Source organism: Lactuca serriola, chromosome 9 (genome assembly GCF_051521515.1).
Source record: "Lactuca serriola cultivar US96UC23 chromosome 9, Lser_US96UC23_V15, whole genome shotgun sequence".
In the NCBI taxonomy this organism is placed as follows: Eukaryota; Viridiplantae; Streptophyta; class Magnoliopsida; order Asterales; family Asteraceae; genus Lactuca; species Lactuca serriola.
This window is the reverse complement of record NC_136416.1, coordinates 8,414,660-8,432,524: the sequence shown is the minus strand read 5'-3', so window position 1 is coordinate 8,432,524 and position 17,865 is coordinate 8,414,660.

The window sequence follows — 17,865 nt, the reverse complement described above, 5'->3', positions numbered from 1 at the left end:
CCCCACTCGGTATACATATCAAATATCATACATGCAAGAGTTACACAAACAACTAGCATCCTAATCATAATAAACCATGGGTCGACATTGGTGCCTTCGACCCGCCAAGCACAGTGAAGAAACTCACCTCAAGCTGTTGAATATCTTAGATAAAGTTCGGATTGCCGATTCGGAAAAATCCCTGCGCTAGCATCATCAAAAAAATTGGTCAACATCCCATAGCTAGAATCCTAGTCTGATTGTCCAACACTCAGGGTAAAAGTCCATTTTACCCTTTCCTCACTTGGCCCAAAATTTGAGGCCCAATTTAATAGCACCAAAAAGCCCAATATGGCCCAACTTCCTAATTGGGCCCAAAACCCATCATGGGTCTAATTCCAAGAAGGACCAAGACCTAGAAATGGCTCAAATATCTGAAGGTTAATGGTCTAATAGTGCCCAAAAACTCTTTTAGCCCAAAAGTGGCCCAAACCGAGAAAGTGAACTGAAGTCAAGGCTGCTGAGAAAGTCAGGCGTACTCAGGCTTACGCCCCATGTTCTACCTTTGTGGCCAGTACGTGCAACGTACAAGCTGGGTACGCTCAACGTACGTTGCAGTTGACCACCATCACCATTAAGTGCTTAAACGATTAAGCCATTACATCCAAGTCTCAGATTTGGTCCCTAATGATGTCTTACCACGTAAAGTTGGCAACTTTATTCCCATGCATGACTTAATGGACTCAAAAATCACAGAGAACCATACATGCATGGACCAATATAACTCACAAAGATTGAATTTTATGGACAAGGGACCTTAAAGATGCTAAGATCTACCATCCATGGTTTATGGAGTAGACCATACTCTCAAATATGTCTTAAAGAACCCAAAAGATTTAGGATAAGGAACCATCAAGATGAGAGATTTATATCTCAAATAGCTTGCAAAGATGATGATGATTCTGGATCTACAAGCTCAAGCTACACCAAAGCAACCTCCAAGTGTTCTTCTTCCTTCAAATCACCAAAAACACCACCAAAACTCACTTCCAAGCTCAAATCTCACAAATGGCAATTAGGGTTTCGTTCTTAGGGTTTAGATAGGTGGAGGATGGTCATAAGGAAGTCCAAGGGTGTCATAAGTTGTTTAAATAGGGAACAAACCCTAAAAAATAGGGTTTTCCCCTGCATAACTCTGGGTAATGCTCACTCATCTCATCCTCCAGCTCCCACGTCCATTCTGAGCCCTTGTGGTGCTGCCACTGGACTTTCACCAACTTAACAACCTTGTTCCTCTAGGTTTTTGTCTTTCGGTCAAGAACCGTCATCGGTCTCTCAATGTAATTCAGACAATCATCCACCTGAATATCCTCCAATGGAACCACTGCAGAATCATTAACCAAATATTTCTACAGCTGAGAGACATGAAACATGCTATGGATCTGACTAAGCTCCTCGGGAAGATCCAAGAGATAAGCAACCCGGCGCACTCGGGCCAAAACCCTGAAAGGGCCGATGAACTTGGGGCCCAACTTTCCCTACTTCCTGAATTGGATGTCACCTTTCCTAGGTGACACCTTCAGGAGAACCATATCCCAAACCTGGAACTCTAGGTCTGATCGGAACATGTCGATATAGCTATTCTGCCGACTCTGTGTATCTGAACTCTACTCCAAACCTGCTGAATCGACTCTATATTCTTGAGCACCACTTCAGTACTCCCCATAACTCGCTGACCGACCTCACCGCAGCATATCAGGGTCCTGCATTTCCTCCCATAGAGCATCTCAAAAGGAGTTCGATCGATTTTGGCGTCATAACTTTTGTTATACGGAAACTCCTCCAAAGGGAGATACGTATCCCAACTCCCACCGAAATCCAATACACATGCCCGAAGCATATCCTCAAGGTCTAGATAGTCTGCTCACTCTGTCCATCAGTCTGTGGGTGGAAAGTCATGCTGAAATGCAGACGAGTACCCAACTCATCGTGAAACCTCTTCCAAAACCTGAAAGTAAACTGGACATTGTTGTCTGAAATCACTGAAATCGGCACCCCATGTCGTGCCACAACCTCCCTGATGTATGTGTCGGCTAACTTCTCTACAGATATACTCTCCTGAATCGGAATAAAATACGTGCTCTTAGTCAATCGATCCACGATGACCCAAATCGAATCTACTCTGCGCGTTGTCTGAGGCAGCTTCGTAATGAAATCCGTGGTAATCTTTTCCCATTTCCAAACGGGAATGTCTAAAAACTACATCTTCCCATGAGATCGTTGATGTTCGGCCTTGACCTTCCTACAAGTCAAGCACATTTCCATATACTAAGCTACATCCCGCTTCATATAGGGCCACCATTAATCAATACGATGATCTCTATACAACTTTGTCACCCCGGGATGAATAGAGAATCTCGACTTGTACGCCTCGTCCATCAAAACATGTCGTACACCACCCCAGTAGGGAACCCACATCCTTCGATGGAGAGTCAATAACCCCCGACTATCATAATCGAAGGAAGCCACCTGACCCACTATGCACTCACTCTTCCGGTGCTCTTCCTTCATAGCCTCAACCTGAGCCTCTCGAATTTGCTCCAAGAGTAGCGTAATCACTGTCATCCTCATAAAGATATCCCTAATTAGAGCCATGACCGCCTTGCGGCTGAGAGCATCGGCCACGACATTGGCCTTCATCGGATGGTAAAGGATCTCACAATCATAATCATTCACCACATCCAACCACCACCGCTGCCTCATGTTCAGATTCGGCTGATCCATCAAATACATCAGGATCTTATGATTCATGTAAATAGTACAGAAGAACCCATAGAGGTAATGTCGCTAAATCTTAAGGGTGAATACCACAACCCCTAGCTCCAAATAATGCGTAGGGTAATTCGCTTCATGAGGCTTCAGCTGCCTCGAAGAGTAAGCAATAATGCGACCCCTCTGCATCAGAATTGCACCTAAACTCATGATCAAAGCATCATAATAAACTACAAAATCCTCCACACCCCTGGAAGGGTAAGAATCGGCGCCTCACACATCTTTGTCTCAGGGTCTCAAATTTTGCCTGCTGCTCATGCCCCCAACGAAAAGTGATAGTCTTCTTTGTCAATTGGGTTAGAGGAACCGTTATCTTGGAGAAATCTTGAATGAATCTCCGGTAGTAACCTTCCAACACAAGGAAACTTCGAATCTCAGATGGAGAGCTCGAAACCTCCCATTTCATCACGGACTCGACCTTGGCCAGATTGACCAGAATACCATTTTGGTTGACAAGGTGCCCCAGAAACTGCACCTTGCGCAAAAAGAACTCACACTTAGAGAACTTCGTATACAATCTCTCCCTCCCCAGAGTCTCTAATACCCCCCTCAAGTGCTCCTCATGTAGCTCCTGGGTCTTGGAATAGACCAGGATGTTATCAACATATAGAATCATAGAAAGATCCAACATCAGCCTGTACACGCGACTCATGAGGTCCATGAATGCGGCTGGAGCATTGGTGAGCCCTAAGGGCATCACTATGAACTCGTAATGACCATAACGAGTTCGAAAGGTTGTCTACTACATATAGTCCTCTATGACCCTCATCTGATGATAACTCGAATGTAGATCAATCTTGGAAAACAAAGATGCACCCTGAAGCTGGTTAAACAAATCATCAATCCTCGGAAGTGGAAAACAGTTCTTCACCGTTAGCTTATTCAGCTCTTAATAGTCAATAAACATCCATTGTGACCCATCCTTCATCTTCACAAACATGATCGGCGCTCCCAATGGCAAACTGCTCGGTCGAATGAACCCCTTGTCTAACAACTCCTACAGCTGTGTAGACAACTCTTGCATCTCTGGAGAAGCTAACCGATACGGTGCTTTGGCTATTGGGATCACGGGAGGGTCATCATGCATATACCCTTGTCTTGATCTTACCCTCCTACCCGGTTGCTCGGGTGCCACCACTACATCCTTATCCAAAATAGCAAAGTAACCCCCACCATAATCCTTAACTATCCTCGCCCTCTTATAAAGAATAGGATTAAATTGAGGTGTTGGCATCATAGTTAAAACATACCCGACTCCCCTTTCCAAAATACCATATGATCTTGCCAGTTTACTCACAAACATACCTCCACATATTCTTAAAGTTTTTCTATCTTTTACCGCACCCTCACCCATGTATTTCGCCAAACAATATGGGATGTTGCAGAAATTATTAGGCATGATGATGCACTATATGTCGAATACATCAAGAATTGGTACCTTATCATCGTCCTTCTGCATATTAATGGAACTCGCAATGAGCCGGTGGATTAAGCAGTGAATCGGCGACCTAATGCATCCCTCTTGAGCCGCGGATGGAATGTACACATTATTACAATTGTGGTCCACCAATTTTCCCCATTCATTCCATCCGGGAAAACCTTGTGACAATTATCCAAGAAAGTCCCAAAGCCGCAGTCATGACCACCGATTGGTCATATAAACCCATTCTCATCCTAGCTCAGCTATGCTACATTCCCGATACTCACCACCAAGGAAGAAAGTCAACTCGTTCGTATCATAATAATCGTCCCCCGCTAAGAATATAACCGTGGAATAAAAGTCCAAACACAACTCCTGGTATATCGATTCTTGTATCCGAAACAGCCTCCTCCAAACGTCACAAGTAATTTGTACTCCATCCTTTATAAAGACTTTAGTCAAATACGGGTTTAAGGCCTACACCAAACCCGCTTGCTCCAATCAAGGCCAGTTCGACTAGTTTGGTACATAAAAGTCCTTTGTCTTGAGGGTTTCCAGCTTCTTTCTCCACCTAACCAAAGTAGCCTTAGATTCAATTTGAGGGAAGTTAAACCAAGGGAAGTCCTCTTGGTTTCTTGGAGCACCTTGTCCTCTGCTTCTGTTCATTTTCTGCAAAATCAACCATAAGGAAAAACCACACAAACCACATAAAATGTTAAAAATAAAAATATGGGACATAACAGCGTGAACTCGTCAAGTTCCAAGAGCAACTCGACGAGTCTGATGAACAGTTCGAGACTACCTTACTAATTCGAACAGATTGAATCGATTATACTCAAAATTACTCCACGAGTTTGTTTCGGGTAGTAAATTAAGCATTAATTCACAAAATTTTTTAGTCAAAATGCACTAAATTAGCCCAAATCGAAACCCTAATGTTCATGTCAAATTCAAAGTTCGGGCTTTTAACAAATTTCAAGCATAAAACTCTTAAAAATCAAACCTTTAACGGATTTATGAGTGAAAAAACTAACCTTTTTGCGAAAAATGGAGAAGAATCACGAAATTTGAACGTTATTGCTTGAGAGGATTCGCTCGTTGAGTGGTAGGCGAGTGACGGCTGAGAATGAGATTGCTTTACCCTTTAGGGTAAAAAACCTAATTTACTGAGTTTAAAAATTATATTTTTTTCAGTAATAAAAGTCTACTCCTCGAGTTAGGGGTCCCAAAATTGTTGAGTAGAGACGGGTTTTTACGAAATATCGAGGATTTTTAGATGGACTTGTCGAGTTCGGGTATGGACTCGGCAAATTGTTGACTCTGTTCGATTTTTTTTGTCTCTTTAAATAAATTCCACCACACCCCACACTCAAACTTTGCTTGTCCTCAAGCAAACATTTTAAGCTAATAAGAAGATTTATAGTGAAAAATCCTAATAAAACACACAAAAAGAAATAAAATACTAAAAATAAAACAAAAATGAAAGGGTAAAAAGAAAGCAAACTCAAACAACGGGTTGCCTCCCATAAGTGCTTCTTTTTTAGGAGTCTTTAGCTGGACTCCTTCCCGCTCTACGTTATAGTAGCTTTCTCCGAGTCCAACCCTTCTTCTAGTCTTTATTCATTTGGCATGCCCTCTTCATATTTCTTAACCCTGTGCCCATTTACTTTAAAAGTCGACCCATCCTTTTTCCATAACTCAATCACCCCGTATGGATAGACATGCTTAATTGTAAAAGGCTCGAACCAACGAGTGCGTAATTTTTCTGGAAAGAGCTTTAGTCTGGAATTGTACAAAAGAACTTTCTGGTTAGCTTCAAATTCCTTGTTACCTTTCAACCTTGCATCATGCCACCTTTTTGTCTTGTCCTTATAAATCAACGAGTTGGTGTAAGACTCATTCCTCAATTCTTCCAAAGCATTCATTTGCAAAAGTCGATTGGCACGCAACTCACTTGGCTCAAAATTGCATGTTTTTAAAGCCCAATAAGCCTTATGCTCAAGCTCCACTGGTAAAAGACAGTTCTTACCATAGACTAACCTATAGGGTGTGGTTCCAATGGGTGTCTTGAATGCAGTCCGGAATGCCCAAAGTGCATCATCCAATTTATCCGCCCAATCTTTCCTATTGCTGCCCACCGATCTTTCCAAAATTCTCTTAACTGCTCTATTTGTGATATTGGTTTGCCCATTTGTTTGTGGATGGTATGGTGATGAAAATCTATGGCGTACACCATACCCTTGCAACACTTTTGCTAGTTAATCATTAGCAAAATGGGTTCCCCTATCACTTATCAATGCCTTTTGTACCCCAAACCTAGAAAATAGCCTTTTAAGAAACTTCACCACGACCCTTGCATCATTTGTTGGTAATGTTTGCGCTTCTTCCCACTTTGATACATAGTCTACCGCCACAAGTATGTATTTATGACCTTTAGATGAAGGGAATGGTCCCATGAAATCCACACCCCACACATCAAATACTTCACACACTTGGATGTTCCTTTGTGGCATCTCATTCCTTGTAGATATATTACCCGACCTTTGGCATGTATCACACTCTCTCACATAGGTGGAAGCATCCTTGAAGATTGTGGGCCAATAAAACCTCGCATCAAACACCTTCTTAGTTGTGTATTGCACCCCATGATGTCCTCCTGCCGACCCATTATGGCAATGCTCTAGAATGTCACAGATTTCCTTGCCAAATACACATCTTTTAATAATCCCATCCGCACAACTCCTAAAAAGATAGGGCTCATCCCAGTAATAATATTTGATTTCTGAAAAGAGCTTCTTTTTCTGCTGGTGAATGAGCCCTTTTGGAAGAAAGTTGTCAGCCAAGAAGTTTGCAATGTCAGCATACCATGGTTCTTCCCCCACGATCACCATCAAGTACTCTTTCGGGAAGCTATCACCAATACTCTTGTTGTCCATCTCATCCCTTTCTGGATTTTCCAATCTTGATAAATGATCGACAACTACATTTTCCATCCCTTTCTTTTCCTTGATCTCGATGTCGAATTCTTGAAGTAAAAGCACCCATCGGATCAATCTCAGCTTCGCATCCTACTTGGCAAACAAATACTTGATTGAAGAATGGTCAGTAAAAATAGTGGTTTTAGACAAAATAAGGTAAGGACAAAATTTATCAAAGGCGTAGACCACGGCTAACAATTCCTTTTCAGTTGTGGTGTAGTTCACTTGGGCCAAATTTAAGGTCTTGCTTGCATAGTAAATGGGTTGAAAGTGATTGTCAACCCTTTAGCCAAGTACAACTCCTAAGGCAAAATCGCTCGCATCGCACATTATTTCAAATGGTAAGTTCCAATTCGGGGCGATAATGATCGGGGCATTAGTTAATTTTCTTTCAAAATTTCAAAAGCAGCTAAACATTATTTAGAAAAACTAAAAGGTGTATCTTTCAAAAGTAATTGAGTCAAAGGTCTAGTTATTTTAGAAAAATCTTTTATAAAACGGTGGTAGAAACCCGAGTGACCTAAAAAACTCCTAACACCCTTCACATTGGTTGGTGGGGGTAATTTAGCAATAGTATCAATTTTTTCCCGATCCACCTCTATCCCCGCTTTAGATACTTTATGGCCTAAAACAATGCCTTCTTTCACCATAAAATCACACTTTTCCCAATTCAAGATTAATTGGTCTTTTCACACCTAGCAAGCATCAAATCAAGGTTAGTAAGACAATCATTAAAAGAAGAGCAAAAAACAGAAAAGTCATCCATAAATACTTCCATAAATTTTTCCACCATGTCGTGGAATATTGTCATCATGCATCATTGAAAGGTCTTCGGTGCATTGCATAACCCAAAAGGCATGCATCGATAGGTAAATGTTCCACTAAGACAAGTGAAAGTCGTTTTCTCTTGATCAATTGGGCCAATAGGAATCTAGAAATAACCTGAAAATCCATTTAAGAAACAATAATATCAATGGCCAGATAATCGCTCAAGCATTTGATCAATAAAAGGAAGAGGAAAGTGGTCTTTGCAAGTGGCATCGTTTAGCTTTCGGTAATCAAAGCACACTCGCCAACCGGTTACCGTTCATGTAGGTATGAGCTCGTTCTTCTCGTTCGTCACGACCGTCATCCCTCCTTTCTTTGGCACTACTTGAACGGGACGAACCATGGACTATCAAAAATCGAATATATAATCCCAATATCTAAGAGCTTGACAACCTCCTTCTTGACCACCTCTTGCATGTTTGGGTTCAACCGCCTTTGAAGTTGCACTACCGGGTTTGTGCCTGCTTCAAGGTTGATCTTTTGAGAGCAATAAGAAGGGCTTATTCTTTTAATATCGGTAATTTTCCACGCAATGGCATTTTTTTTATTTTCTTCAATACTTGAACTAACTCTTCTTTTTCAGATTTGGTGAGGTCAGAAGCTATAATCACATGTTTTTGATTACCCTCTTCCAAAAAGGCATACTCTAAGTGTTCCGACAAAGTTCTCAACTCTAAATTCGAGTTTTGAACGCTGAACACGTCGAGGCCAGAACCCGAACTCATCGAGTTGCACCCAGTTTTCCCGTATGTTGCGTTTTTTCACCCCAAATCATCGAGTTTGTCTCTTCAACTCATCGAGTTGACTTTTCAAAGCTTCTAATTAATTCATCGTATTCACGTTCTTCGAGCAATCTTTCTATCTTTTCAGGTCTCTTCCAACATCAAAGTCATCTTCAAAGGAAATGGTGGATTCGCTTGACTTATCTTCTTTCCACTCTTCCATTAATTCTTCCAAAACGTCTGCCGAGAATGTCGTGTCATCACTATACTTAGAATGCTTCATGGCTCGATCAACTCCAAAAGTAACTGACTCTTCTCCCACCCGAAGGGTAAGAGTGGATTCTCTTATATCCACTATGGCACTTGCGGTGTTTAGAAAAGGTCTTCCAAGAATGATCGGCACTTGATGGTCTTCTTCCATATCTAGCACTAAATGTCACGGTCTTGTTCATTAGATGAATTTCCATTCGAATCGGTCTCGACTCCAGAAGGTCCAACTTCTTAAAGAATGAATATGGCATAAGGTTCACACTCTCCCCCGAATCAGCCAAGGCATAACTTGTAGCTAAATTTCAGAATTGGCATGGAAAAACCAAACTACCCAGTTCAGCCATCTTCTTTGGCAATTTGTTCAACATTGCAGCTGAATAATTTTCATTAAGAACCACCTTGGATACCTCTTCTATCTTCTTCCTATTTGTGAGAAGCTCATTCAAGAACTTGGCATACTTAGGCATTTGTGCAACTGCCTCGATAAAAGGAATGTTAATTTGAAGGGATTTGATGTTAGTTATTATGCCATGTGTTATGTGTTCCGGGGCAAGCCCGATGTATGCTAGTTTATATGTTATATGTTTTATGTCCCGGACTTCGGTCCGATGCCGGGGCAAGCCCGATGCAGATTACGTGATTATGTTATGTGATATATGCTATGTTGTGTATGTGCTAGGGTAAGCCCGATGTCGGGGTGAGCCCAATGCCTGATGCGGTCAGATGTCGGGGTGAGCCCAATGCTGGGTAGGAGTCCGATGTCGGGTAAGCCAATGCCATGAATCATCCCTATGCAGTTGGGAGTAGTCCTAAAGTTATATTTATGTTATGTGTTTATGTTATATGCATTGTGGATATGTTTATATGTGTACCGGATTACGGTCCGATGTCAGGCATGGCCTGATGCAGTGGGCTAGGCCCAAGTTATGTGATTATGTGTATGGTATGTGGTAGTTTGGGGAGACTCACTGTGACATCCCCAATTTCACGGCCAGAAAAGACCGATTTATTTATGCTTTGTTTTTAAAATCAGAGTAATCGTTTAAAGAAAACTGTTGCGGAATTTGTTCCCAAAAACAAAAATATGATAACCATTTATCCAAACATTTCTCAAAGAGAATGTATTTTCATTAAATAATAAAACCTTGAGATGTCATGTTCGATACAGACCAAAAGCATAAACAATATAAAATAGACCTTACAATAGTTATTTAACTACTAATCCATAATCCAAAATCTCTCGTCAAGTCCACCAACTTATACCCTTGTGCCATTACCTGTAATGAAAAGAAAACTGAGTGGGTCAGGCTTGGGAGCCTGGTGAGCATATAGGGTTTTCAACCCACAATAATATAATTATTATATTTAATCAGCAAACAATCAACCCAATTACCCATCCCCATTATCTTCTTAAGGTTTTACCCTAAGAACCAACTATCCTTCATTCATTTATTCGTAAGGAATTGGCACGACTTCCATTGCTGCCAAAGTTTATTTATCAAGTACTAAATCCATAGTTATCAGGCGCTAACTCCATAGTCACCAAGGTTCACTTAACAAGCGCTAACTCCATAGTCGCCAAGGTTTACTCAACAAGCGCTAACTCCATAGTCGCCAAGGTTTACTCAACAAGCGCTAACTCCATAGTCGCCAAGGTTCATCAAATAGGCACGAAGTCACATCGTCGCCAAGGTTTATACAATAGGCGCTAACTCCATAGTCACCAACTATCCCATCTACCCAAGTTCTACCCAACATTTTCGTAGATATAAATACTTACACAGTTTAAATCATTTAACACTTGTATAAAACATCAATTCCACGCCCATCTCAAATAGACAAATAATATATAAACACATAGCACGTATTTCATAGCAAATACTTCATATTTATGTGTTAGAAGAAAGTAACTACACACTCACGCATATAAACAACAATATACTTAATACACTCAAACCATACTTGTATTATTATCGTGTTTATGAAAGGTAGTATACACTCACTTGATCAGAAGACGATCGGACAACACTACGACTTGCAGAAGTAGTAATCCTCAACAGATCTGGAAGATCTCCACAAAAATCAAACTTCCCGCGGGCAGAGCTTCGGCTCGGGAATCTTACTTCTCGGGATCTTCAAGACCTCGGGACTTGCTTCGGGGCTCGGTAATGATACCGGGGCTTCGGGGTACTTCTGGCACGCAAAACGATGCAAAACGGGAGAGAGAAGAGAGAAAGATAGCAATTGAGTCGGCTGCCCTCACATTCTATTTATAGGAGGCTGGAGCCTCGGAGTACGCGGGGCGTACGACGTTACGCGGGGCGTACTGGTCCGAAATCGTCATTGCGTTCGTCATCCGAAGAACTCGAGTGCGAAGGTCGTCATGCTTCGCTGTACGCGGGGCGTACAGCAGTACGCTGGGCGTACTTCGGATATGCCCGGTGACTCCCCCTTCGGATAATACCGGGTTTTATAATTAACTTTAAATATTAATTATTTAATAAACTTTGGAAATTCATATCTTCTTCATACGAACTCCGTTTTTGACGTTCTTTATATCCACGCGTAGGTGAGACTACGCTCTACAACTTTCGTTTAGACTTTGTCGGCTAATTTTGACTTTTATTTTTATTAATTATTTTTAGTAGGCCGGGACAGAAAACTTCGTTATAAATTCATAACTTCTTCGTTTGACGTCCGTTCTCGCCTAACTTTTCATCGCTTCGATACCAACAACAAGATCTTCGATTCTCGTTTAGATTGATTTGACTAAAAACTGCTCGATCTCAAATCTAGTATTTCGGGCTGCATACTGTTAAGTCGAAACTTCAATAAATCATAACTTCCTCATACGAAGTCAGATTTGGGCGTTCTATATATGTACGGAATCCTTGTAACATATACTAAAACTTAGTTAAGATTATTCATTCTAAATAATCTTTTATCAAAAAGTCATTTGTTTGACGCTTATCGTCTCTAAATTGACTAGCCCTGATCTACGGGCGTTACAATTATCTCCCGCTTAGGATGATTACGTCCCGGAATCATCAATGAAATAGGGCTTATATAATGATTCCACACGTTATTTCTTCATCCTAGGTAATAACCGTTAGTTCTATATTTCCTCGAAAGAGTGTTTAACTCTACGGCTTTCTTGACTACAGACGATGCCCAAATCTTGCATCTACTTTTCGTACTACGTTGTACTTTCAATCGTAACCTTCAAGTTACAAAATAAATCCTTATTGCGGAATCCTTCTTCTTCCTGGGATAAATACATTCCTTTATCTACTGTAATAGACCGATGGGTCGTGTCCCGATGACCTCTCATCGTAGTCGGACTCAATTGATATGACCACTAGGGTCGGAATAACAACCATCTTACTAGTCATTACTGAAACAATGATAATGACATACTTGAATAAAATGGAATCAATTATTAGCTTCTTGGTAACCTTGTGACTTTCCCTGATCCAAGCGTGAGTCCTGTGCTTCCAGTAGTATAGATCTCTACTACCATTCACACCTACTCATACTCGTCCCAAGCATTGTCTCGCAGTTAACCAAGTCACCATACATAAATCATATAATCATTCAACACATCATATAACAAAACCAGGGTTTATATTAATTCTTGAAACTATTACACAAAAGTTCAAGTTCACCCTATACTATGCCTCTAACAGGCTATGCTTCCTGATACAGAATTTATATGCTAATATGAAGTCTTCATCTTTTAATCCTCCCATCCTTTTCTGCTTCGTTGAGGAACATGTGGAATGCCCTTGGCTGTGGAGGTGTGTCTTTCTTTGGGCAGTCTTTAGAAATATGCCCTTCTTCGTTACATCTATAGCACACCTTCTTAATGGGTGCACACTTGTTGGCGTAGTGCCATGTCTTCCCACATTTGTAGCAAGTCATCTCCTCGCTACATTTCCCGAAGTGTTTCTTCTTACACTTCTCACACCACTTAGCTTCATCTCTTCCCCCGGATTTCGAGAATTTTCTTTCTTTGTCGATTATTGAAGATCCTTCACGCTTCCTTTTCTCTCCAACTTCAGCTCTTTCCAGACCCTTTTCTTTTATTTGGGTCTCAACATTCTTGGCTGCCCAGATGGCGGCTTTCAGAGTGGTTGCTTGCTTGACTATCAGACCAAAGTCCGCTGGTAATCCATTGGAAAACTTGTTGACCTTGGAAAGTTCAGTTGGAATTAGGTATGGAATAAGCTTCATCTTCTCCGTAAAGCTCGTAGCGTATTCAGTGACACTCAATTTTCCTTTCTTCAGATTCTAGAACTCATTGTTGATTTCCAGAAGATCTTGCTCAGAGCAGTATTGCATTTTCAGTTGCACCATGAACTCTTCCCAAGACATCTTGCTAGCTTCCCCCTTGGGCATTGAACCAGCCAGTAACTTCCACCAGCTCAGTACTCCAGATTTTAACAGAGGGATTGCAAGAGCGGTCTTTTGTCTGTTGCTACACTCGCAACTTTCAAACATTGTCTCCATTTCGGAGATCCAGTCCATGACTTGCACCGGTGTCGGGCTCCCAGAAAGACATGGTGGTTTGGATGCCATGAAATCCTTGTACTTGCATCCACGTCCGTCATTTCCTCCATCCTGGTTGTTTTGGCGAACTATTGGTGGGTTGGCTTGACCAACGGTCCAACTATAGTTTCCTCCTTCAGACTGCCCTCCATTTACTTCGGGCTCTTCAACTGGAATTGACAATTCTTCGCGATTCTGCCTAATCAGACATTTGGTTTCTTCCATCTGATTATTCAACATTGCCTGGATCATCACTTGAACTCCGGCCATTGTCATTGGTTCAGGCGCTGCTGCTACAACAGGTATTTGATTCCTGTTTTAATCAACATTTCCAACTCCACTCCTCGTTCTCACCATTTTTGATCTATACACCGAATAAGGTGAAATTAGATCCTTATTCACGATAGATATTCAAATCATCCTTATCACTCCGAAACGTTTACATGCTAGTTCTAATATCGTATACGCACGCTTAGAATCCTAAACACATAAGGTTTCCAGATCCGGTCGGCAACAGACCATAGATCCGAACAATTAACATCATATATGGAAAAACATATAACAATTAGCACATAATAGCATTTTAGGCAATTTTCCTAAAATAAACTAGTGCCTGTGTCAATTTAGGTGTAATACCTAAAATATAATGGACACACTCAACTCACAATCATTGCTTAGCATTCTAAGTTTAAGTCTAGAAATAAATCCATATTCCTAGTTCGCTTAAACTAATGCTCTGATACCAACTGTGACATCCCCAATTTCATGGCCAGAAAAGACCGATTTATTTATGCTTTGTTTTTAAAATCAGAGTAATCGTTTAAAGAAAACTGTTGCGGAATTTGTTCCCAAAAACAAAAATATGATAGCCATTTATCCAAACATTTCTCAAAGAGAATGTATTTTCATTAAATAATAAAACCTTGGGATGTCATGTTCGATACAGACCAAAAGCATAAACAATATAAAATAGACCTTACAATAGTTATTTAACTACTGATCCATAATCCAAAATCTCTTGTCAAGTCCACCAACTTATACCCTTGTGCCATTACCTGTAATGAAAAGAAAACTGAGTGGGTCAGGCTTGGGAGCCTGGTGAGCATATAGGGTTTTCAACCCACAATAATAGAATTATTATATTTAATCAACAAACAATCAACCCAATTACCCATCCCCATTATCTTCTTAAGGTTTTACCCTAAGAACCAACTATCCTTCATTCATTTATTCGTAAGGAATTGGCACGAATTCCATTGCTGCCAAAGTTTATTTATCAAGTACTAAATCCATAGTTATCAGGCGCTAACTCCATAGTCACCAAGGTTCACTTAACAAGCGCTAACTCCATAGTCGCCAAGGTTTACTCAACAAGCGCTAACTCCATAGTCGCCAAGGTTTACTCAACAAGCGCTAACTCCATAGTCGCCAAGGTTCATCAAATAGGCACGAAGTCACATCGTCGCCAAGGTTTATACAATAGGCGCTAACTCCATAGTCACCAACTATCCCATCTACCCAAGTTCTACCCAACATTTTCGTAGATATAAATACTTACACAGTTTAAATCATTTAACACTTGTATAAAACATCAATTCCATGCCCATCTCAAATAGACAAATAATATATAAACACATAACACGTATTTCATAGCAAATACTTCATATTTATGTGTTAGAAGAAAGTAACTACACACTCACACATATAAACGACAATATACTTAATACACTCAAACCATACTTGTATTATTATCGTGTTTATGAAAGGTAGTATACACTCACTTGATCAGAAGACGATCGGACAACACTACGACTTGCAGAAGTAGTAATCCTCAGCAGATCTGGAAGATCTCCACAAAAATCAAACTTCCCGCGGGCAGAGCTTCGGCTCGGGAATCTTACTTCTCGGGAACTTCAAGACCTCGGGACTTGCTTCGGGGCTCGGGAATGATACCAGGGCTTCGGGGTACTTCTGGCATGCAAAACGATGCAAAACGGGAGAGAGAAGAGAGAAAGATAGCAATTGAGTCGGCTGCCCTCACATTCTATTTATAGGAGGCTGGAGCCTCGGAGTACGCGGGGCGTACGACGTTACGCGGGGCGTACTGGTCCGAAATCGTCATTGCGTTCGTCATCCGAAGAACTCGAGTGCGAAGGTCGTCATGCTTCGCTGTACGCGGGGCGTACAGCAGTACGCTGGGCGTACTTCGGATATGCCCGGTGACTCCCCCTTCGGATAATACCGGGTTTTATAATTAACTTTAAATATTAATTATTTAATAAACTTTGGAAATTCATATCTTCTTCATACAAACTCCGTTTTTGACGTTCTTTATATCCACGCGTAGGTGAGACTACGCTCTACAACTTTCGTTTAGACTTTGTCGGCTAATTTTGACTTTTATTTTTATTAATTATTTTTAGTAGGCCGGGACAGAAAACTTCGTTATAAATTCATAACTTCTTCGTTTGACGTCCGTTCTCGCCTAACTTTTCATCGCTTCGATACCAACAACAAGATCTTCGATTCTCGTTTAGATTGATTTGACTAAAAACTGCTCGATCTCAAATCTAGTATTTCGGGCTGCATACTGTTAAGTCGAAACTTCAATAAATCATAACTTCCTCATACGAAGTCAGATTTGGGCGTTCTATATATGTACGGAATCCTTGTAACATATACTAAAACTTAGTTAAGATTATTCATTCTAAATAATCTTTTATCAAAAAGTCATTTGTTTGACGCTTATCGTCTCTAAATTGACTAGCCCTGATCTAGTTGTCATTCACTAACTAGTAAACGAATATGTTAAGTTACATATTGCAAGGACTAAATAATTTCAGAAGGTTAGGTCTAGCTCTATTTCGCAGCTCTTGTCTGAATCCAACCGTTGTAGGGTAGGATCTCTCATTCGAAGAATTATCAAGTCTGAGTAATATGTAATAGCATTCACGAACTAGTTAAGGGAAGAAAGCAGGGATTTCTTATGCAGCTGATGACAGAGAGTGGATTGGTGATTACCCTAGGACAAGCCAAGGATGATAATAGCATGAGATCAACAGTAGTAGTAGTAGTAGTAGAAGGGACTTGGTGGAGTCAAGGCGTTTCTTGAGGGAAAGTACGGATAGATGTGGAAGGTAGTAGGGGCCCATACTACTGAAAGCAGAGGATCTGTACTCGAATCAAGGAAGGCTGAGATAAGACCAAATAACTTGTAGTGTGTGAGATCCCTCAAGTTTTGATGAGTATTGTGATGTTAGTGATGGTATATTACCAAGTGTAGTGAGGCTAAGTGGTAGACCAGATGGTAGTTTTGGTGTCGACGAGGGATCAGGCTCGGACTCGGTAGCCGGGCAGCTCGATGATCAGATGAGGGAATTCATTCCATCTGAGATTATGCTTAGTATCATTGACCAGAATCCTTTTATCCTCAGTATGATCAAGGAGGGCATTATAGAGATTCATGATGAGAGGCCAAGTGCATTCTGCACTGAGATAGCAGTCATGATAGGGACCCGTACATTGATGTTTCGGGAATTTAGGGTATGTGAAGCTTCAGATTGTCATGGGGGTTAGGGACCCCGTTTTTAACAGCAGATGGTTGGCAGATGTCGCCAACACCTTTCGTACCAGACGTTTTCTCGAGAGGAGACAAGATTTGACTTACTTCCTGTCTCCTGAGGGACAGAGCACGAGATTGATAGGAAGAGGTTTGTAGAAGGTTGAGTGATGATGCGGTTGATGCTATGTCATGGGATGAATTTTAGACCAGATTATGGGTAGAGTGTGTCCAGGTGATAGAGGCGCAGCGGTTGGCGCAAGAGTTGTTAGATCTCCACCAGACGACTGAGACTGTGGCAGAGATCACTGCCAAGTCTTGGGAAAGAGCTTATATGGTACCATAGTACGCAACAGATGAGGAAATGAAGAAGGTAAGGTATCAGAACATACTGTAGAATGATAGCAGGGAAATCGTGAGTATCTCATGGTGCAAGACCCTGAATGATATGACTTCTAGAGCTCGAGAACAAGATATGGACTTGGAGCACATTGGTAAGAGGGAATCGGATCAGTTGCTTATATTGAAGGGTCTCGGGAGGAGACCCAAGCTTTAGGATTAGCTTTTGAGAGGCCAGCAGGACCAGATGCGGTGCAACATGTGTGGGAAACTGCACGGGGGAGCCTTTCATTCCAAGGGTTTGAGTAAGTGTAACTCTGGGTTATCCTTTGTTTGAGTTTGAATTATATTTTCAAGAGATGTTGTATGCCAATTGTATACCGAGAATTA